Source organism: Formica exsecta, unplaced genomic scaffold, assembly GCF_003651465.1.
Source record: "Formica exsecta isolate Colony F162 unplaced genomic scaffold, ASM365146v1 scaffold878, whole genome shotgun sequence".
NCBI classification, from domain to species: domain Eukaryota; kingdom Metazoa; phylum Arthropoda; class Insecta; order Hymenoptera; family Formicidae; genus Formica; species Formica exsecta.
In genome coordinates this window covers 441,843-465,749 of record NW_021853648.1, presented here as the reverse complement: position 1 = coordinate 465,749, position 23,907 = coordinate 441,843, and the positions used below count along the sequence as shown (strand labels likewise).

Genomic DNA, 23,907 nt, shown 5'->3' with positions numbered 1-23,907 from the left:
TATCTCTGTGTGCCGAGAAGCGTTGTTCCTTAATTTCCTTGAAGTCTTATGACTACTTTCGGTATATCTCTAAAATTGTTCTCAAGAGCCCAGTCTAGTCAAAGTAATCGCCTTTATAAAAAAGAACATAGTGCTAAATATATATATATAAGAAAAATGGATTTTAAGTATTTATGAAATCGAAGACAAACTTATAAAGTTTATGAAGTAAACAAAAACAATATAACAGAATGCACATTTGAATTTATAGCGCATGATTTACATTCACCGTACGTCTATATACGAATATATTACCTATGATATATATATAGAAATCTGTTAATGGAAGTCTCAAAGGATAATTGTCTAGATTGCGGCCTTATCGATAAAAAGTAATGTATAGATCAAGTTAAATAAAGCGTTTTTCCATGCTCAAAGTTTCCTATATTTTTATACCATATAAAGCGAGCAATCATTTAGAACCATAATCAATCACTGTTCTGCGCAAAATGCACGTTCGTCATAAATTCATCGAATACCGCTTGGGAACTCCATGAATATTGCGAATTGACGCAATCAGACAATATATAAAAAATACGGCAGAATGCATGCATTATATGCCACACATAGGCGATACACATTTAAGCTCTTAGTTCGTCACGGCAAGTACTGTTCTTTATTAACGCGTTTCAGGATCAAACGGTATACTTATATCTATTACGTTAAACTTACGCTCTAGTTTGAAACGACATTGCAATATCTGTTGCAAATGAATCATATCTGGATGAATGATTACTTATTTAGGATAGATATTTAGGAATTGTGCAAAGCACAAATTTAATTTACGAGAACGAAATTGTATTGCTGTTTAATCTCTGCTAATTAATTTTCGTTCGGTTTCAATGTAGACGCTCTATCAATTTTAAAATTTTTCTTTAATTCATTTTAGTTTACCTTAATTAAATTATAGTCTGCGTGTATTTTATGAAACACTCATAATAAGTGTAAGTTTAGTATAACATTATTGCTGCAGCTGTTTTCTCCTCAAGCGCGGGTATCGGTTCCAGACGATCATCCTTTTCTCTGCCGGATCCCCAAACGATTAGTGCTATGCTAATAAAGTGTACAACACCAGCGCTAACAACGAGCCTGGAGTGGAAAAATATTCATTGAATAAGAGTAAAGTATCTATATTAAAATATGTTTTAGGGAATACTGGCTATAATTCCGTAACTAATCGAGAGAAAACAATCTTATAATTTATATATGGATTAATTTTTTTATCATTATCAGAACCAGTGCCTTCCAATTAGTTATAACAAAAGTCGAGAAATTATAATGAAAAAAATTGATCTAATTCGATAATAAACAAATTAATGCCAAAAAAAATTTCTGATTCTTAGTAGATACTTGATACGAGATAGAAATTTTATTTTAGAAAAAAAATGTCTTACCAAAACGAATAGCCAAGCTCAGCAGACCCCTCGCTGGTCCACATATTGTCAATGTCCTCCTTTGGAAGCACATTGACATACAGTCTTGTATAATACTGCGCTAACCAAGTACAAGTGCTAACTAAGCACATTAACACTGAAAATAAGTCACAGAAATCCCCTTATTGCAAATGAAATGTAATTCTCTATGAGTTTAAAACATTTGAAGAATTGTTTGACTTTTTACCGCGCTTTGGTTCTTGTCTGCCGTTTTATTTCCTTACTTTAATATTATTGAAAAATTATTTTTGATAAAACACATACTTACGCGTTAACATATTTATAAAGTATACACCAGGGATGGATAAAATCTTTGATCTTGGTGAAGTAGCTGTATTTAAAACTGCTAAAAGTGCAGCGAGCGCAGCCGCTACCAGGGCAGCCGAAGTCGTTGTTAGGGTACCGATCCAAAGGGCCCAGGACATCACCGATGGATCCTGCCGGATCATTTGAGGAACTGAAACATTATTATCAAGAATATTATTAATCACAATGATACAACAAACAAAATACACAGTGCATTTTAGAGAATATTTTACGCTTTATTATATTACTGCATATTTATATTATTTATCTTTTCTTATTATACATAATAATGTTAAATAATGTTATATTATCGCATGTAATATGAGAGATATAATACGTATTTCAATTTACTTTAACATAACAACGAACTATATGGATATATTATATTGTTTAGACTTCACATAACGATTATTAATTATATGCAGCAATATGTCAAAATTGAGTATGTGTGTGACTATTAAATAACAATACAAAATTCCTCAAATAATGATTGCTAAAGATAAATCCAAAAGGCTTAACAACGAGTTATTAACATTAGCTTGTAACCAATTATGCTTTTCATCATAGATTGAATATAATTTGTAATTATATGTAATTCCAATTATGACTATTCCGCGATTAATAACCGCTGTTATTATGCAAAATGTATTAAGCAATAAGCGTATTTTGTACATCGTTGAATGTTGCGATGAAATTACATTAAATTATCGTAAATTCTTTTAAACATGTTTGAATGTTATAAGAATATTATTTTCTATATTTTTTTATATAATTATTATATATTTTAAAATATTATTTTTTTCATCGTATTTGTCTCTCTCTACAATTTTTCCATTAATACCATTAAATCATCCTTAAAGGATCCTTAGAGAAAATTTCAATTAACTGTTCTAAGTATTCAACGTATCGCAAGAATGAGGTCATGGATAATGCAAGCATAGCATAATGGCCGAAAATTGAAACGAAGCCAGATCTTGAGCGATTAACTTTGTACATGAGAATATATATCTCCAGTAACTTCTCGCACTTGAAAATATGTGCAATGTTCCGCTTCTACCGACGTCTTCCGTTGATCGGAATCTATTGCCGCGGAAACTAAAAGCCGCTGCTATCGCATTTTATATTCGGGCGTGACGCGAACTTGAGAGAGAAAGATTGAGTATAAGTAGGAATATCTTGCGCATTACGCGCTTCCAGGATACGACCAAGTTTTCTCGAGACATTTCAACTTATGACGGCGTGAATAACGGATCATTGCCGGAGGCGGCCGCCAACTCCTGCGAGTACCGCCGACTCGAAGACGCATCTACCATAAAGTACTCAAGTACTCAAAAACGTATCCACAGTCGCGATATTTCTGTCGTTTCAATCTGATATGATACATTTATCATTTTTACACTCGAGAGCCATCCTTGACAAAAGAATCGAAGCTGTGAAATGTAAAACAACATTAGTTTAACTCCAATTTCGAGATAATAAATTTTATTCTAGAAATAAACTTCCTTTTTGATGATAAAAATCCTTTTGTACAAAAAATATGATCCTATTATATTATTATATTATTAAATTTAAAACTCTATCAAAATAATTGCTATTTACAAAAATGTACAAATAATATATTTTTACATATGTACATTTTTGTAAATAGCAATTATTTTGATAGAATTTTAAATTTAATGATAGGATTAGATTTTTTGATAAAAAGTATAAATATGTCGGCATAATGCATTTATTCTGAAAACTCCTCTAGGAAATATACTGAATAAATAAATATTAAAGCATTTATATACAAAGACTAATATACAGCTGCGAGTGCTACAATTAGGTGGAATTATTGACCACTCCTTCTGGCCCCTGCATAAAATTGATTGCGTACTAGAATGCAATAGATGCTCTTACAGCAGTCACAGCATCAGTAACGCTGATGATGCGAGTAGCGCGTGCACGTGAAAGTAGACCACGAGGCTTGGTCGTGATTTTTGTCCACGGAAACTAGTTTCTGTGTATCTATTGTTATCCGCGTACATCCCGTAACTTGACAACTGCATGTGTGTAGGCGCGCCACGTGCTTGCGATTTTACATTAAGAGAAATTTGAATGTAGCATATACTCGTTTTCGCATATGTGATATTCGAATCTCTTCACGAAAGGCTACCAATTGCTTTTTCTTAAATAATCTAATAAAATCTAAAACTTTACTCTGCAAAAAATTTGATTTAGAAAAACATTAAATATTGCTTGAACTATTTCTTATCTTTTAAAAAGTCAAGAAGTTACAAGTTCATTTTCTTACAGTAAGTATCCATATATAAATATCCATTATCTGAGAACGAGATAATAATCGTGTCCGTGATTGTAAATATGATCAAGTAGTAATTATCTTAATGTAACTATGATATGCATATCGGCACGTTATATCGCGAAGAGAACAAGAATCGACCTTACGTTCAAAGATGTATACATAATTCAACGTATTTAAATACAGGCATACACTCTATCAGATATATAAGTACATCGAAACCACCGGATATCCTTTTAACAGGTTCTTTGATATCAACAAGTTCTCTTGAACGAAAATATTAATATATAGTTTTCATTTAATAAGTGAAAATAAAATAAAATAAAATAAATTTCAGAAATAAAAATGTGTAGCCGGATCGGATCTTTCAATTAATTCCAAAAAAGTGCTTTTTATTTTAATAGAATTTTAAGCATAGTTACATAGATAATACATGATATTAATAATTGAAAAAGTGTGATAAAAAAATGGATTTTCTCGATATTTTTGTTGAGGTAAAGCCCTCTCCAAGCTGATCGAAAGCAGCTACGATAAAAAGATTATCCGGTGGTGATCATATGGAATATGTGACCATGGAAAAATGCGAGTTTATGTATCCCTTCAGATTTATTATCCGTCTGAATGAAAGAGAAATGTTTCTCACAGCGCGTGCCAGCAATTCTGTTGTTTTTCCCCGGAAGTACGGTATAATAGCAACGTAAAAGTCGCTTGCTCATCGGCACGATTATTATGCATTGTCTTTAGGATATTCATCCTTTTCGCGCACACAATGCATCGTCGCTCTGTAAAAGTAGTGGATATGGCACACTCGACTAGATGCGGAAATCGCGTCATGGATAAATTAAAAAGATTTCATTGACATTGAAATAATGCAAAAAATAAATTGCGAAATGTCATAAATCTAAAAATAGGAATAGAGTGAAATTGTCAATTTCTGAACCTTCCTGATATTTTCTCAATATATTGTTTCTCTTATCTGATCTCTCAGAATTGTTAGTTTTCGGACTATTGTTAGTCATTGACATTTTGAATTTCTAAATATTTTCTTTCGCATGACTTTTCACATCCACCAAATAAAGACATACATATATATCTATGTAAGCAATTTTCGTACAAATTAATAGAACGTGCGAAGAATTAATTGTAAGAGAATAATATAATTTTATATTAAAATATTTTGTAAATTGTTTATTATTGCATATATGCACATGTATACATGAGACAGATTTTTTGCAGACTCCATCTGCAACTACCAGTTCTAAGATGCCATTAAGAGCGAATGTTTTTGCTTGAATGCTTTGAATGCCATTGTACGCCGATTATAGCACAATAACAGTTTTTTCTCATAATAATAATACCGATTAAAAAAAATGTGTATGAATAAAACAATAGCACTTGAAAGAGAATTTATCGATCAAAAAACTTGACAACTTTTCAAGCAACCTATTTTGTTCTTTTTCGTCGCTATATATAAAAGACAATTAAAAATACCCTACCTATTAACTTCACGCATCAATAAAATTTGTAATTGTCAAATATTACGTCAATCTTTTGTTAGCGCGCGCACAAACTTTACACTTTTTTTTTTTTGTTTAAAGCTGATTATCATTCCGAGCACATCTGGCATAAAGGGTGTGGATCGGCACACGAAATTAATGGGACAAATTTAACAACGATTATCAAATCGATGATTTATTGCAGATACATGCACGTCGCATGTCCACGATCAACCGCAGACATCGTTGGACGCCGTATAGAACTCTAATGCAGTCGGTTATCAGTCGGAGATTTATGGTCCAGCCGCATACCAGCATGCTCGGCCATCCACGAGCCTTTCTCTCCATCGCATATCTCCGCGCGATCATAATTCGTCGCGTGCGAGTCACTCGAATCACAATTCAAAGAGTGTCCGGCTCTTGATCGCGCAATACTCGACTCTTTCGTAACGATTTATGAAGTTATCGCGAAAGAATCGCCCCGGGCGAATAATCCCGACGGATAATCTCGAACAAAAATAAGGGCGTTAATCGCAAAATCGAAAAAAAGCAATTTTGAAAAGAGAATTTTGAATATTCTTCTATTCCACCTCATTTGCGTTTCTCGCGACGACATAAAAATAAATGTAGTTTTCTTTATTCCCGTATTGCAGAATATTTAACGATTGTTGATATACTTTAATCTTTTTATAAAAAAATTATATCTTTGTTATTTTAATTCCTTATAAAATAAATATTTCTTTCCACGAATTGTAGAACACTCTGTACGTTATTGCACAACAAATTTTAAGTAGCTTAAAAAATTTTAGCTAACAGTAATGCGTTTTGTATATCAATTTTTCGATTGTATGATACATACATGATATTAGACTGCATGTCACTCAAGATTACATACTTACTATTTCTTTATACGAAAAAAATATTATGTGATTATGCGTAAAATGTAATCCGCCTTGTACAAAGAGAAAGGCAGAAAATACCAACATACCAGACACGTGATACGTCCTCCATCCGTAAGCGACGTTTAATTCCTTCTTGCCCTGTAGCAGACCAAAGTGAACTCTGCCAGCGCTTTCCTGGGGGTTCGGCGTTCTCCAAGGTCGCGCCTCGACCCAGTGCTGCGTCACAAGGGCGGCACAGACGAGCCCGCCGCCCAGCAATGACAGGAAGAAGGTCGCAAAGATCGTGCCCCTTCGAAACATCGACGTCATCCTCGGATCACGAGAGGGTCCAGTTTTCGAGTAGCCCGCGAGCACTGTAGAGTAAAGGAGAATGTGTGAGATCGGGTAAAAAGATTTTATATCATTTTTAGTGGGTGCCTATTTTATACATATGTCCAATAATATTCCTTATTGCTAAACAATATAAAGATTTGTTGTGCATAGTTTCTATACATAGTTACGCGATTATGTACCATGTAAAGCTCTTCGACTACTTTAGAATTCTCTCTCACTTGTCAAGCATGTCGAAGTGCTCGTGCGAAAAAATCGCGAGATGCATATTTCCTCCATTCGTTCGTGCCAAAGTATTAAAAACAACACTCCTCGTCCTCTATTCTGCATGTAACGCGGAAAGCAAACGTCTTCGCGATCTCGCAGAGCAGAGTCTCGCCTCGCTGCATCTTATTAGCATCATCCGCGCGTTACGCCGCATATACATGAGAATCTCCCGATGGAAGCCGCTACCGTCGGAATAACAGTACAAATTTTTAACGTCGAAACACTCTTCGATCTCCCTCGCGTAAACGAAACGGAATAGTGCGTCTGTACCGTTCGAGGAAAAGTTTCTTCGCGATTCGCATTGTACATAGTGATCCTGAAAAACAAGAGAATCTCAGCAAAAATCTGATAATTTTAAGAGTGACCAAAAACAGGCATAAAATGATGACACACAATAAATTTTAAAGATATACATAATTTTATTAATTTACTGACATTTAGTCAAACATCTGCAAGTCAAATCTTATTGTTAGTAAAATAATCAGAATTAATTAAAAACATTGCATATATATTACTATATCAACCATATTTTTTTTTTAATCTGTGGATTCTTTTTTTGTCAATGTTTTTAATTAGATAATCGAATTATGAGATTCTTGCATTAATTTTTTTCTGAAAAATTAAATTTTGCCGCATTTTTTTTTAGCTTTTGTATCATCGTGCATCGGTGCAGCTCGTTTCCTTTCTCCCCAGGACGTTTTCTCCACTAGTTTAACTAACCGGAGACGCGTGTGACACGCGCACGTTTCCTTCGCACGAGAGAGAGAAAATGAGATGCTCTTCGCGTGGCCATCGGTAATCTACTTGACGACAATCACTGTTTAAATTATGCCACACAGAAACTATGTCGCTTTCGCAATAATTATCTGGTCTGTTAAAAGAATCTGCGAGCATATAAAAGCGCCTTGAAAGCAAAGCACTTGAAACTTTAATATTGCGTGCAGTTCTTATGTAAAGGTAAATTAAAATCCGCAAGAAAATAATTAAAGAATGCATCGCGGGCGTTTCAATTAATCAATAAATTACAAAGTTATTTTCAGAAAAGAATCGTCAAAAGAAAGGAGCAATACCGATACTCGAAATTATCGAAATTTGCGATGCGGAAAAGAATCCGCAAAAGCTCGACGCTATGTTGCTATTTATTTTCCTATATTTATGGCTGCTATTATTTTATTTACCGATTGTTTTGTATGTAAAATTGATCGTAAAATTGATTAAATATAAAAAAAAATTAAAGATAATTCTTCTTTTATGTTTTTTAAAAGAACGAATATTTTTTCTTTTAATGCACATCAAGATACAAATCTCTTGTTAAGATTTTCCACTCTTGTTGGAAGGTTCGAAATAATTTGTTCACTTTGCTTTTTTTTTGCTTATTACATTATGCTTATTTGTAATTGTAACAATTAAATTGTCAAGTTTCTGCATCAATTCTCTATTATAAAAATTAGATACTTCAATCGTGCAAAAAATTGCGAATAGCAATTTCAGTAAAACTTGATATTCTCCTCAAATCAAAGGGGGAAAGCTAAATCTATCAGCGCTCGATTAATAAGATATAATTTCTAATAGATTACTTAATTCCAGTTATTACGCGTTACAACTCGGTTTATATATATACACTCGCGAGATTATAACTCAAATATATAATTTAATATATATATGATGAATGTTAAGCTATATTAAATCATTGAAAAAAGAATATCATTAAATCGATAAGTATTTAAAGCGATCAAATTGCAATATCATGCATACAATTACAGAATGTTTTCTCTATCAAACGTCTCGTTAAATTAATCAATTTTTTAAATAAATCATGCAAAATTTAAATATATAATTCATGCAAAGATTAAATTGACTAATTGGAAAGCTTACTTTCAAACTAACTTTCAAATTTAACTTTCAGAAAATGGAGATTACAAAATTATATAGAAAGTATTATTTTTCGAAAGTTTGAAAATAAACTGTCCAATCTCTCTCTAAGTAAATTGCAAAATGATATAGTAACCTTGACCCTGACTCTCCGCGAAGTGCACCTGGTTCAGACTCCGGGAGAACTCGCCCTGCTTGACCTTCTGCGAGAAATCAGCGTTCCTGAGCCCCTTGGAGAACTTGACGCGGCAATTGTTGCCGCGTGTAGGGCTGCGCGACGTAAAAGTAGATCGGTCGGTAATCCTCGTGGAGCTGCGGTTGATGTACGTTGTAACCGCCGTTCGTGCAACAACCGGTGCTGGTGTACACACTCGGTGCGCCGTTGCTGTACGCGTACGAGTTCGCGTAATGAACCCCGTAGTGGTTCGCCGTTTTTCGTGAGTTACCTTCCACGGTTTTCGACAGAAAAGAAAAAAAAAAGGAAATGCTGTCAAACTCGATCGTTACACGATCTTTCGATGGAAGATGTCCACGACGTGCTTTCCAAACTGTTGTTCGGAAATGATGAATTTATGACGCGATCATTCGAGATCGCTTTCGTTTCGCGTTGATTTCACAGATCTTTGTTCACCGATCTTTGAATAGGAAGCAGCTGATCTCGACTTCGAAAGGACTCACTTTCGACTTTCATTTATCAGAATGAGCGTTCCCTCGTCGCTACAGTTCGTCGTTTTTTAGCAAGTCTTCAAAGTACTTTGTAAATCGCGGACGGATCTCGACATTTTCCTCTTCACTTTGCTGAATTGGTTCCTTCAAATGTGTAAATACGATCGAGACAATCGTTCGTCATTAACGAAGTACATCTATCTGAGTTAATGGAAAGAGAGTGCTCTTTAAAAATGAGAGCTTAGCGTTAATCTCGATCTGAAAGTCGAAGATCTCGCGACGGCTTTTCGCGGTGCTTTTCCTCTATATCTGACGAGATATCAGAAGCCACAGGTGGTAGATTGCAGAACGCAATTCGGCCGTAGATATCACCACGATCTTTTATTATACAACGTATATATTTCTAGCGGCTCGTGAAAACACAACGCGTGTGAAGAAGGATCCTTTTCTTTAATTATCACCTTAGAAGTTTCTCTCGACGACGCGACAACATTCCTTTCACGTACACCGCTTCAATAATGTTGTCGCAAAAGAACGTCTTTGCTTTCTTGTTTTTAATCGGTGTTATTGCGCACGATTCCTCGGGATTCTGAAACGTCGACGCTTCAGAATCCACCTCGAGTATCGCTTGATGTCGGGACTTCTTAATGGTATCTTGGAGACGCGCGCTTTTTCACCACGTGAGACGTCGCGATGTGTCAACTGTAAGAGAAATCTGTACGTTAGGCAATTACTAGACGAAGTTTCGTGCTATGTCAAGTGTAAGAAAACGAATGCGTTAGACGAATGGTCATGAATGAAGCGTGCATGAAACATGACAACTGACATTTCTGTCAAGATATGACAAACGCTTATAAAACATAACGCGATATATTTAATTTCTCGTTTTCAAACATTATTCTTTTTACATTTTGAAATACAGAGAATGTCAGTTATCATGTTTTACTCCCAACATCAAATAAAATTCTTGAATATATGCATAATATGAGCGCATTATTTTAATAATAACATACATATGACCACATTTCATTTTAACTCTAATGTTTTTCAAAGAAAAAAGGAAAAGTTTAAGAATAAAAATATTATAAAACAAGAATTATTAAATAACCACATCTACAATTTAAACAATTTCTCTCTTTTAAAATTTTCTTTTTCAACGTCAAAGTTTCATATTGTAAAACAAAAAGAAAGTTTTAATATTAAGTTAAAGTTCAAGTAACGCCTTTGTATGAAAATTCCGAGAGCAAAATTGACAAACGACGTGAGTAGCAGTCGAGACTCTGGTGAGAAAATAGAATTTCATTTTGCATTGACCTAAATTTGGTTTGAAGAATCGTAGAACGCCAGTGCACATTTTTAAAGTAAAAATACACAAATCTGTCGAGCTGCTCTCCGCTTTCCGTTTAAAATCGCGCGAAATGGAACGAGGAAATTTCGTTAAGGATGCGGGAAACGAGAAGAAACGCGAAAGAATTCCGTATTTTTCTCCGAGCTCTCGCTAAATTGTAAGGAACAATCTAGTTTCCATTGCTTTAAAATAAAATGAAACGAATTGCTAATGATCTGTAATAAGCGAGCAACACAGTGGGACAATCGCTAACGGTACGATAAAATTTAAGAGGTGCGATATATAATAACCGTTTCTTGCCATCCGACATTTCTCAAGTGCTCGTTATTGCAGCAGGAAACTTCATTATTTGCCGTTATATTGATGATTTACATTTAACCTTATCCATCGCTAAATTTCACTCTTGTGAAGCTACCTGCCGAAAAAGATCGAAGAAACCGAAATGTTTCTTTTACAATCCAAGAAAGATAAATTAAACGCAGTCTAATCTTAATTTTATATAAAATAGCTACTTAAAATTACGGCAAATCAAAACTTTCATTTTGAGATCATGCATGAATCGCAAACGTTTGTTTAAGTCGCTTTAAGTTATTTATCTACTTATCTTTAATCTATTTACGTTGTCGGAAAAATGCGAATTTACGCTGAGATTCATGCATAATGCTGTCCTGCAACATTCTTGACGGAACTGGAGCAGCAATTGTCGCAATGTAACGTATTGCGTCCGCGCCGTTGCGCATTATTAAAGTCGGACTTAAATATATACCAAGTATTTTCCTATTACAGCTTCTGTTAGTTGTAATCTCTGACTAAAGAAAACGAAGAAAATTCCAGTTCTATCTCAAATTAATGATATTTTATTGTGTCGCAGACATAGTTTTATGCACGTTACTTTGTGTAATAATTTATTTATTAATAAAGAAACTATGATCTGTTTTATTTTTCATTTATACAAGATGTCTAACGAGAAATTTACCAAATCACGAGTATACGGCAATTATGTGTTTTAAGCAGAGCAAATTCTGCGAATGTCAAAGCTTAGATGCCTTCTGGAAATATTCGTAGATTTAAGATATACAGAAATCAAAATATTTCATTACATTATTTTATTTTATAAATGTGTTTGCACTTTATTTAAACATTTTTTGTAATTATTATTATTTTAGAGACATTTTTTTTTCTTAACCAGATACCACATGTTTTAAGCAAAAAGTAATTTCATAATGATGATTCTCTCAACTTTATTTAGAGAGATAGATTCCAATTTAAGATATGTATATATGCAAGTAAATGTCAAAAACATGTGGACCTGTCGACACAGAAATTGATCGTACGATCCGCGTGATAAAACGAGTTTTGACGTGACTGCGCTGTATCGGATTGATTGGCATGACCCACCGCGATATGACAAATGATTGTACATGCGTGACGAGAGTGTTATCACGGGCAAGGATGTAAGAACGAGAAAGACGCGGGAATGCACGTATATACACGGCTACACGAGAGGAACGGGTTGACGAGGTCGGGTGGATGCCGTTAGACCGTGTCATGATACGACTATACGTACGCGTGTGTGAAACATCGTCGTCTTGAGAGGAGAGAAGTACAGACAAGAGAAGAGACGGAAGTGGACAATGAGAGAGAAAGAGTTCCAGGATCGGAATTTGCGCGATCCCGATTGTCTCGGCGCGAAAGCAAAACACGTCGCGAGACGATCTTGCGTCGACATTCTATTAAATTTAAGCGTTCCAATTATATAACGTAAAAGAAAAACAGATATTCGGTATCGGATATAAAATGTTGATGTATCTGGGATTTTGATTTACAAGACTGTTATTACTGTTTTTACTGTTATTACTGTTATTACTGTTAATTAATACAATAACTAAAATCGCAAGTAAAATACACTAGATGGCAAGATTAATTCAAATATAAAAGTTAAATAAAGTAACGAGTACAAAAGTATGTATACGATATGTATTAATGATTTTTTGACAGATTTTTTTGAAAAGGTTTCTAATATAAATATCTAAAATTTAAAAAGTTATAAACAAAATTATATTACACACAAATGAAGCTTTTATCTTTACATTTGCTCCGTCTTTATTCTGGGAACGTAAAGCATTCCTATCGAAACTTATAATATTGCTTATAGTGTATTTCTTTCTCTCGATCAGTAATCTGCTGAATGTCGAATCGTCGTTACAACCGGTTCGGCAGTCGAGTCCGCTGGCGCATTTTTCTTTCCGCACGATGCGTGTACCTCGCGTGACGCAACTCCCTCGACATATATTGCCCCCTTTTGCCCCGGAGACAGAGAGGAGATGCACATGTGGCCCCGCGTGTCCTGCGCGAGAAACTGGGACACGCAACCGACCATGGTGTGTCTTTCTTTTAATACCCTTGCAAAATGTCTCCCTCGAATCTTGCGAATTTCGACGGGTGAAGCGAGGAGAGAGAATATCTCGGAAATCGATTCCGGTCGATGCGACGATCTGTTCTGACCCAGAAAGCGGATCCAACGGATTCCTGCCCGGGTGGAATTGCGGCTTTTAATTTTTGCAGAACCAGGCCGTGACGTATTCAAATGCAAAAATTTTCGTCGCGTAGTGCGAGATACGCATCAATCGTTACCGGCATGCGGTGCAACAACTATTCCATGAATAATTTAATGCATGACATCGGTTCATTGTCGTGGGCGAATGCCATTGTGTGCAACACAACCGATACCGTAGATCGGCTCTCATTATCATTACGCATTCTTCATTTTATTTCGAAATATAAAAACGTGACACGCACGGTTTCAGGAGCAACGCGTGAAACCGGAATTCAATATCGTACGGCTTTTAAAATTGTAGTTATAAAAAATCATCTGATACTTGTCAACTGTAATGCAAGTTTCAATATTAATAAAATGTTTCTGCAAAGTATAAATTCGTCTTACCTCTAATTTACAAATTAACATATCGTATTTAATATAATTATAAAGTTCAAGTATTATTATAAGTTTATATGTTTAAGATTTTTTTATATGGATTATATCTGTGAATATTTCCAAATGACAAATACACTTTCCAAATGATCGATCATTAAGATGCCTACATAAAAGATCGAGAAAGTTTGAAAGCGTCTCACAGCATTACCTTTTTTAACACGTATCTGGATTGGGATATAGGAGGTGAGCTGCTTTCAAATACGCGAATATAGTAATCTCTTTTTTAATGTATTATAAATTTCAAAGAACATTATAATAACCATATATCATCTCCATATAATCATGCATGTGTACATAAAACTTTAGCGTTATTATTTTCGGAAAAACTAAAATTTTTTTATATATAAGTTATAATTCTTAATCAAGAGTTATAAATAAAATGAAAGATCAAATATAAAAGATTCGATTTAACTTTATTTAATTTACGAAATATCTAAATAAGCATAAAAAAATCGCTGAGTTTGTGTAACTATTAATTTCACATTCCTGTTTGAAGACAAAGAATTATTATTCTTCGCGTTATTTTACAGTAAACTGTCAATTATGCCAACTTGTCGAACAGAAATTAATATATATTTTGACGCAGGTGCAATAGATATCGTGCATCAACGAAATATATATAATAATTTCTCTTTGATAAATTGGCATAGTTTACTGTAAAATAAGAAGAATAATAATTCTTTGTCTTCAAACACAGGAATGTGAAACTAATAGTTACACAAACTTTCGTGCAGCAATGAAACAAAGCCGGCCGTATTAAAAGAAGATTCGCATAGGACATGTATTTGCGCAAAGAGCACGAGTAACATGAGGAATTTTACCTGCATCGCTTCGGCATCGTTCGCGTCCCGTTCCGCCGCACCGCCACGGCGTGCACGTCTCTCAGTTTGTCGAGTCTTTCGTGAAATAAAACGGCAAACTTGTAACGAAGCAGTCTCCTTGGGATACGCCGTTTTTTCTCCGTAGATTCTCCGTAGATCCCTCGATCATCGGCGCATCTCTCTCTCTCTCTCTCTCTCTCTCTCTCTCTCGCAGCGTTTTGACACCACAACCCGGACGCTCGAGTTCAACGTAATTTACGAGGCAACCGCATAACGCACACGCGTGTCCCACAGTGTCGGCCCAACTGAATTTCAGGCTGTTGCCGATCCTTCTCTTTATCCTCACCTGGCGTGGACAGGTGCTACAGGTGGCACCACCTTCCGATCGACGACCCCTGCCGCTTATACCGATCCCGCTGGGTCCTGAGAAACGATCGTGAAAGCAAATCCGCGATACGCCATCCATTCCGAGAAAAGAGGAAGCGTTCTCTGCTAAAACAATTGATCATTAGGGATTATAATAGGAGAGATAAACAATAAAAAAATTAATACATATATATAAAGCCCCTTCTTCGGTTTTTATAAAACTGACGTGTCTTTTATATATATATCTTGCAACATTAATCGCGATTGTAAAGAAAAGCCGAGATAAAGAAACGAGATTTTTTTTCGGATTCAGTTTCTACAGCTTAAAATACATAAAACATGAGCACGAGCAAAAACAGGGTTAAAAATCCGTGACGATCATTTCCATTTTTTGTGAAAGAAAAAAAAAGAAAGAAAATAGAAAGCCTTTCCCGAACCCTTTCGATTCATGACTTTTAGGAAAACGTTTTTTTTTTTTCTGACTCACCTGACTTTTTAGGAAATTTTTTTTTACCGGCCCAATATGTCTTTCAAAAAATTATTTTGTTTTCCTGATTCTTGACTCTCTTTTAGGAAACTATTTATTTTTTTTTGAACTTTTGCTTACATAAAACGCAGAAAAAACCGCAACGAATTTTTAACCGTATTTTTGCTTGCAAATGCGAGTATTTCGACCTAAACATGATGGTCTTTCCGGACCCGTAACAAACTATTTTTCTTCTCGAAAAATAGCGTTTCGAAGAACACAATAGTCTTAAAAAATGCAATAGCACGTGTAATCACAGCGTTTTAATACAATTATGTGAAAAATGAAAGAACGACAATTTTTGTAAGGGCTTCAGTTTCTCTCTCTCTATATATTTCAAAATATATAAACAATGAAATAAAGTAAATGTTAAAAAAATCAGTAAATTTACTCCTATGCTAAACACTTACCTTAATAATAATACAACAAAATAGCTTTCGAGGCTTTTTTGGCATCCCTGATACTACGTGCTTATTTACATAGAATGTTTATTCTCGATAATTCTCGATATATTATACGTTTACTATGCACGAAGCTATGATCCTGCAAAGTTCATTTGATGTAATTGTCATATTATCGATATGATATACTGTATATTTTTGCATAATACGCAATGATAACTCGATATTTTTCTATCCTGATATTATACGTTTATTTTCACACTTACGTACTAATATATTTGCCTCAGGTTAGGTTATCTGTGCTCAATAATCAGAAATCACAACTCGAATGTGATGAAACAAGTAATTCTCTAATAATATAATTACGATTGTATCGATCATAGCATTAATCACATCGATAGACCATGCTTTCGATACTTGTAGTATTCGATTATGATTAAAATCAGATTGATTACGATCTATACCACCAATAGCGTCCCGCCATAAATAACCGCGCGCGATATTGGACCATAAACTAGAATAGAAACATAGATACCACTAAACATCTCAATTTCCGATTCCGATTCCGCAAAGTGGTCCGATCCCGAGAAATTCCGATCCAATGAGCAGACAGTATTTTTAAAAATGTTTTTAAATATTTTTGAACAACATTTTTAAAAACATTAAAATAATGGGTTAAGTCCCCTTTTAATCATTAAAAAAATGTTTATATTAACATCCAATGAGCAGACAATATTTTTTAAACATATTTTTAATATTTACTATTCATTAATTATACAATATACAATTAATAAATAATAAATAATAAATATTAAAAACGTTTAAAAAATATTGTCTGCTCATTGGATGTTAATATAAACATTTTTTCAATAATTAAAAGGGGACTTAACCCATTGTATATTGTACAATTAAAATGAATAGTAAATACTAAAAATGTTTAAAAAATATTATCTGCTCATTGAATGTTAATATAAATATTTTTTTAATGATTAAAAGGAGATTTAACCTATTATTTTAATGTTTTTAAAAATGTTTTTAAAAATATTTTCAAAAATATATTGTCTTGCTCACACACATTGGGGAGTTTATAATTTTGCTTCGTTTTTATGGTTTTCTATTCTTTTCAAAGCCATACACCTGTCTTGTTTCAATTGTTGTGTTCGGGTAATATTTTTCTATAAATGGATTAGTATCTGTATTCGCGCGCGCTATCATATTTGTAAACAACCTCGCGCACGTCATCCGTGCAGTTGTCAAAATAGTTTCTCGCTCAATATATATATGTCATCACGACTACTGTCAAAAAATTAGTAAACCTTTTAGTTTATGTTCGTCATACACATGCGTTACGCATTTATATTCAATATACGGAAAGTATGTATATGTGATATGCGTGTTCTCGGATTTAAACTTTTCGGATCAAATATATCGTGTATATATAGATTTGTGTATATTTATGCATTATATACTCTTGCTTTCAAAAACAAGCATCGATTTCATTAAAACAAACAATTTGATATTTTTCTAATCCAATAATAAAACTAGATATAAAAGTTAACAAAGACGTAATCTTTTCATTCAATATATATTTGATTATAACATTGCCGAATCTTCTTAAAATCAACAGTCATAGAGCATAAATATTCCTAGACACGATTATTGACACTATCTATATTACTACATATATTCATAACTATTAGAATGATTTACGATTACGTCATGACCGCCATATTTGCATGGTATAAACTCGGAATCTCGGAATCGGACCACGGTACCCTCTAACGGAAACGGAAATTGAGATATTTAATTATCTTCGCGCTCGTTTACGGTGTATTGCCATTGCACGTCGCGCGCGATTTTCCGTGGTATCGGGACATTTGTGGTGAAGATATAATCGTTATCGAGTATCGTGAGTGTCGGCGAAACGAAGGAGTCAGATGTTCACTGTAATTAATGCCGCAATTGCTATGGTTATAATTATATTACGGTATGATGTTACGGTCATAAGACTGACTTGTCTCTCATCAGATTCTAGCTACGATTTTGTAAGTGTTTGAGAACAAAAATCATCTGCAAGTAATTGTGTAGTATCGGGAGTGCCGAGAAAAGTATCGGTCGATCGTCGTATTATGCAAAAATACGGTATATCGCGTCGATAGTACGAACGTGCGATAGTTTCGTCAAGTGAACTCCGCGCGACCATAGTCTCAAGTATTGTTAAACATATATATTACCGAGAAATTAAGTTATCGCGAATGAACATCGCCTGCAAATCGGCATATAGTATCGGGAGTGCCGAAAAATGTCTCGAGATATCGTCATATTTTGCAAAAATATAGTATATTGCGTCGATAGTGCGACAATTTTGTCAAGTGAACTCCGCGCGACCATAGCTTCAAATATGTAACTCCATTATTAACGTAAGTATTAATAAAATTACTGAAAAATGTTTAATATAAGGATCCGTTTTTCGAGTAGATTTATTTTTCACGCCTTGAAATATAGAAAATATGTGAATTTTAAAAAAATCTGGAAAGATGCTCTTATATTAAATGTTTATCCCATTCTTTTTGATCATAGTGATCCTAGAAAAGAACATTAGTACTTATATATTTTATTATGCAGGGATAATCGTCACAAATTTGTAACTGCATTTTTACTTGTATTTTGAGTCAAAAGCTCTTCCAAGACTTTATATTAGGCAAACTTTTTTTTTTTTATATAAGCGATTTCAATTTTATGTTCCAAAATTACATAAATTTCAATGAGATAAAATATATGGAGATTTTGAAGATTTATACATAAGAGGGGGAGGTTTTATATTAATATCATAAAAACTATATTTTCTACATGTATAAAGAAATATATATAAAGTTTATATAATAACCAGTACATATTTTGTTTACAAGCAATATATACAATATATATACAATATACATGCAATAATAAGTATTTAATAATTTGCTAAGAAACGTTTCTCTGCTTCACTGGATTTTACGAGTATCAAAAAAGCCGGTGTACCACCGCGGACTATGAACCTAAAAGATTAATTTTGATATAAAAATGTTGTCAGCTTTTTTTAGATTATTAATATATTTTATAAAATATATTACCAATAAACTCACCGCTTATCTCGTAATATTTTATCCAATGTGAATTGAATGTCTACTTTATGAACGGAACATTTGTTTTTGCCTTCAAAATATACATTTATATTATTGACAGTATAACGATGCTCTACATCCCATTCGGGTGGCTCTTCAAAAAGTTCTATTAACTGTTCTATTAACCTATGAATTTTAAAACGTATTTTAACGTACATGATATCAGGCATATAACATATTTTGATAAATGAAAAAAACATACATTGTATCTTCGTGAAAATTTTGAATGAAATCAGTTTGCTGAGTCTCTGGGTATAAAATCATTACTGGCCACACAAGCTTGTCCTTCTCATCGAAATGCACTCTACTTTGTGCTATTTGTGGCACTTGAGGTTCTAAGTCTCTCAAATCTAGCTTTTGTTTGTCATTTGTCAATTCTAAATTAATATCTTTTCTCAAAATTATTTCTAACAATCTCTCGTCCTCTTTATCCAATCTTTTTTCTAACTTTATTTGCTTTCTTTTGTCTCTTTGTAAACGTTCCTGCAAATTGACATTAAGACTTTATAGAAACTTGTATTTTTTAATATATATAAAAAACTTAACTTTACATTTAAATTTATTAATATCTTACTCTTGCAATTATGGCATCAGACTTTAATTTCAATATTGTTTTATCAGTTGGACTATGATCAAGAAACTGATCGCATAAATCAATACATTGGTCATAATTCTTAATGTGAAAGTTACAAATGGCAGCTCGGTTCAAAGCTTTTGAATATTGTGGCTTGAACTTTAAAGCCAGTTTACAATCATTTAAACTTGATCTGTAATTTTTATTATGCAATAAAACATAAAAATACATATATTACATTAATAATTCAATAAAAATTCTATAGAAAAATCTACCTATAATTTTGCAACATAAAATGTGCCGCAGCTCTATTATTATACAGTTGAGCCATCAAATCATTATCTGTACATTTGGTTCTTATTCCTTCTGTATAACTGAGAATAGCAAGACGATACTTTTTATATTTGTAATTAAAATTTCCATCCTCCTTGTAATTATTTGCCAATTCTGTGTTAAAGAAAATATTTTATATCAGAGACAAGCGTGTAGTTTGCATGAACAACAATAACAGTGAATATTTTGCAAAAACAAGTGTAGCAAGCAATTTGTATGTATAGGGTAATAACATACCTTCGGGGGTATTCTCATCTTTGCCATATTTGAGCTGTTGCAACCCCTCCATCAAAGGTGACAGTTCGTCGCCGGATTCCGGCGCCTTCTTCATAAAGAAAGGATGTTTTTCCATTTCCTCTTGCCATTTGTCTTCCGGCCATCCTTCTGTATAACTTTTCTTCTCCAGACTATTTATGTATTCATCCAATTCAGCATCCAATTTTGCAGCAAGCTCTAAACGCTCGTCTTCCGTCCACGTCTTCTTATTTTCATTAGATTGTTCCATTGTTTTTCACAAATATAGATTGTTTTCACAAAATTATATACACAAAAATAATTTCACAACGCTTGTTTTAAATATGTATGAGTTTCGTTATATTATCTGATTCCCATCTGACGTAAAGAAGTTTTTGGATGTATTACACGTTGTCGTTAATTCATAATAGATATATCGTTTAATATATGTGAAATCATGTGAAATATAACCACAAAATTTACTCTTGTCTGTTTTGAACACTGCATGTGGAGAGTGGAGAATTGCAGATGATAATTCCTTCTGTTTTTATCGACTGCACGATATTCATATTTAGAATTTCAGTATTTTATCTGGAGATGGCACTATCAGTGCATTTCAATATTTTTAAATCACAATATTTCTATTAATATTAATATTCTATTGACCTATTGTATTAATATTTTATTTTTATTAATCAATATTTTTCAAATTATTTTTAAATCCAAACTATTCAACGTCATATATAATCATCTAATCTATCTATTCATATTTAATTACGACAGTTATATAGAGAATCACGAAATCAAAAATTTATGTGATATTGCAATTCATCGAATGTTATACGGAATTTTTTAAAATTATTGCTCGGTCATGCGAATTCCAATTCTCATTCGCAATCGTCTGACTCTGATTTTAAATCTGTGATGTAACACCTAATTTCGACAGTATTGACAATTAAACGGCCATTGTTTATAAATAAGTTTCTCAAGTTACATTTATATAACTAAATAATTAATTTCAAATTTTAATAGAAAGAGTTTTGCCTTCTCTATTTAATATAAAAATTCAATTTAGAATCATTGTTTTATACTAGAATTAATTCCATGCAATAGTTGACTATATTTACAAATAAAACAATAGACTAACAATGAGACTTTTAAAACAACGACTTTATTTAACGTTTCAGTTGAACGTACCTAAATGTATTTTCGAAATGTATACATGTGAACAGTAAGAGCAAGTTTTTTATCGATATAAAGTATAATATACTGCCAAATCTATATTAAATAAATTTTCTTTTTTAGTTTATATTACTAATAAAGTCATTTCAGGATAAAAAAATGAAATAAAATTATTAAATTACGAATCATTAACAACTATTCTAATAACTATTATTGTCAATTATTATATTGCGTATTAATATATATGAATATTTTATTATAGGATAGGAATTGTTTAAAAATAAAAAGTGTCTTGATCATTTTGATACCAATTCTGCGGAATAAGAGTTATAAATTAATAATAGCTGGATTAATATTGCAATAGAAATATCAATATTAATAAAAAAATTCAATAAATGCATGAAGTCCATTCCTTTTTTACGCATTTTTTTTTGGCCGTTGAAATAAAAAATTAAAGTTTTATATAATCATAGAAGGATCATCTACATAAATGCGGAAAGTTGGAACGCGGAAATTTTGATATTTTATATGAGGTAGAAAAAATTAAAAATAGCGGAGGATAAAGGGAGAGTGGAAAATGCCTATGACATCCAAATTTAAATAAATTATATAATATATCTCTCATTATGTTTAATTTATATATTTAATTTAATATATTTAGCAAATTTATATTAACAAAAATCTTACAAAAAAGTAAATTTACACTGGTGGGCGTTCAAAGCGACAATGTCAACACGATCTTATCTCGATAATCCGATATTAATTAATACGCGGAGATATATATATATTATCGGATTATCGAGATATTGGAATTACAAGATTCTGAACATATAACCACAAATTTGAGAAGCCGTTATTTCAATATGTAGGAAATTTGGGAGAATCTATTATGATATACAAATTATTCCACAATCACACCACATGTATTTTTAATCGCAAAGCTTCTATGGTCAGCTTAAAGATTTTTTCCTTAGAACATGCCGAGAGAAATATCGTCGTTTTTTCGTTTTATGCGGCAATAAATTGTTGCGGTTTACCTACGAAGCAAAAAATGTCAGAAATGACACTTTGAGACTTTTTTGTTATCGATTATACACCATAGTGTCATAAATCCCCTAAGTAACTTGCCTTACTTTTTTTTAATTGACACGGTGCGGTTTGTCAGACCACTATGTAACGTACAAAAAAAGATAGAAAATAAACTGTCATTAAATGGAAGATATATCAAAAGATATAAATTTTAAATTAGAGCATAAGGGAAATGATAGGCACACATGAAATAAAAGTAGCAGTTTATAAAATCGTGTCGATTAAGAATTAATAATCACTAAAAGCGTTTTTAGAGATATTTTTTTCAAAAGAAACTCACATATGTGTTCCAGGATGACTCTGTTTATAATTCATAATAAAATAATATAGGTAACGCGTTGAATATAATTAATCGCAAATATATCGTCAAATAACAAAAGCAATTTCAAGCAGAATAATAAAAAAATTACACATTAGAATTTTTATTTTTTTAGATTAAATTTAAACTTGAACAAATCGAGATATCATTTATCAATTTGCGATTTTAATCTTAGCGAATAATATCATTATTAGTTATTGGATCGTTGTATATAAAATGTTTTTTTATATCAAGAAATATAAATTATCGTGCGCGGGAGAAACATAATAAATATGTAAATAAAAGATAATAATAATATCTCTTTGATATTTCATTCAAAATAAAAAATTATTTTCATATAATTTCTTTAATCAAACATAATAAAAAGTGAAAGATAAAAAAAAATAAAAAACTGTTTTCATCTTTATATCTGGAATGTGTGTTAAATATCAAATTTATACTATTTCAATGACGTCATATTTGATTGTAAAATCGTGAAATAATATTATATCCATTTTTCAATTTTCTATTTATTTTTATAATTAATTGTAGTTTAAAGTTCGTAAATAAATTGCAGAAAAATATATTTTTATCAAAGGAATCATATTATATTAACGTGATATTTAACATGCTTGATTATCAGAAAACGTTTGCTCCATAGGGGGGATGATTTTGTAAAACTGAAATTGCGCGGAATACGATTCAATTCATATGCAATGACCCAGTATTTTTCTTGCTACGATTATGATGTATATGTCACCATCTAGATACGTCGATAGAAAAATCATGCCCATCTAGCGAATATTATGGCACTTACGATGCCTATGGTACATTTACGTCATTTACGCATGAATGAAAGCTTAATAAAGATTTATCAGACATCCCCCTCTTTTCGTAAAACAGTCGTTATTTGGGGTAATAGTTCGAACAAAATAATACGCCGGTTGGAGATATGGACGAATCGCT

At 32.7% G+C, this 23,907-nt stretch overlaps 1 pseudogene; it reads right to left on the bottom strand.

Moving 5' to 3' along the window:
- Positions 1-76: 76 nt before the first annotated feature.
- On the bottom strand, positions 77-20,942 carry LOC115244911 (annotated as a pseudogene).
- Between the last annotated feature and the right edge of the window lie 2,965 nt (positions 20,943-23,907).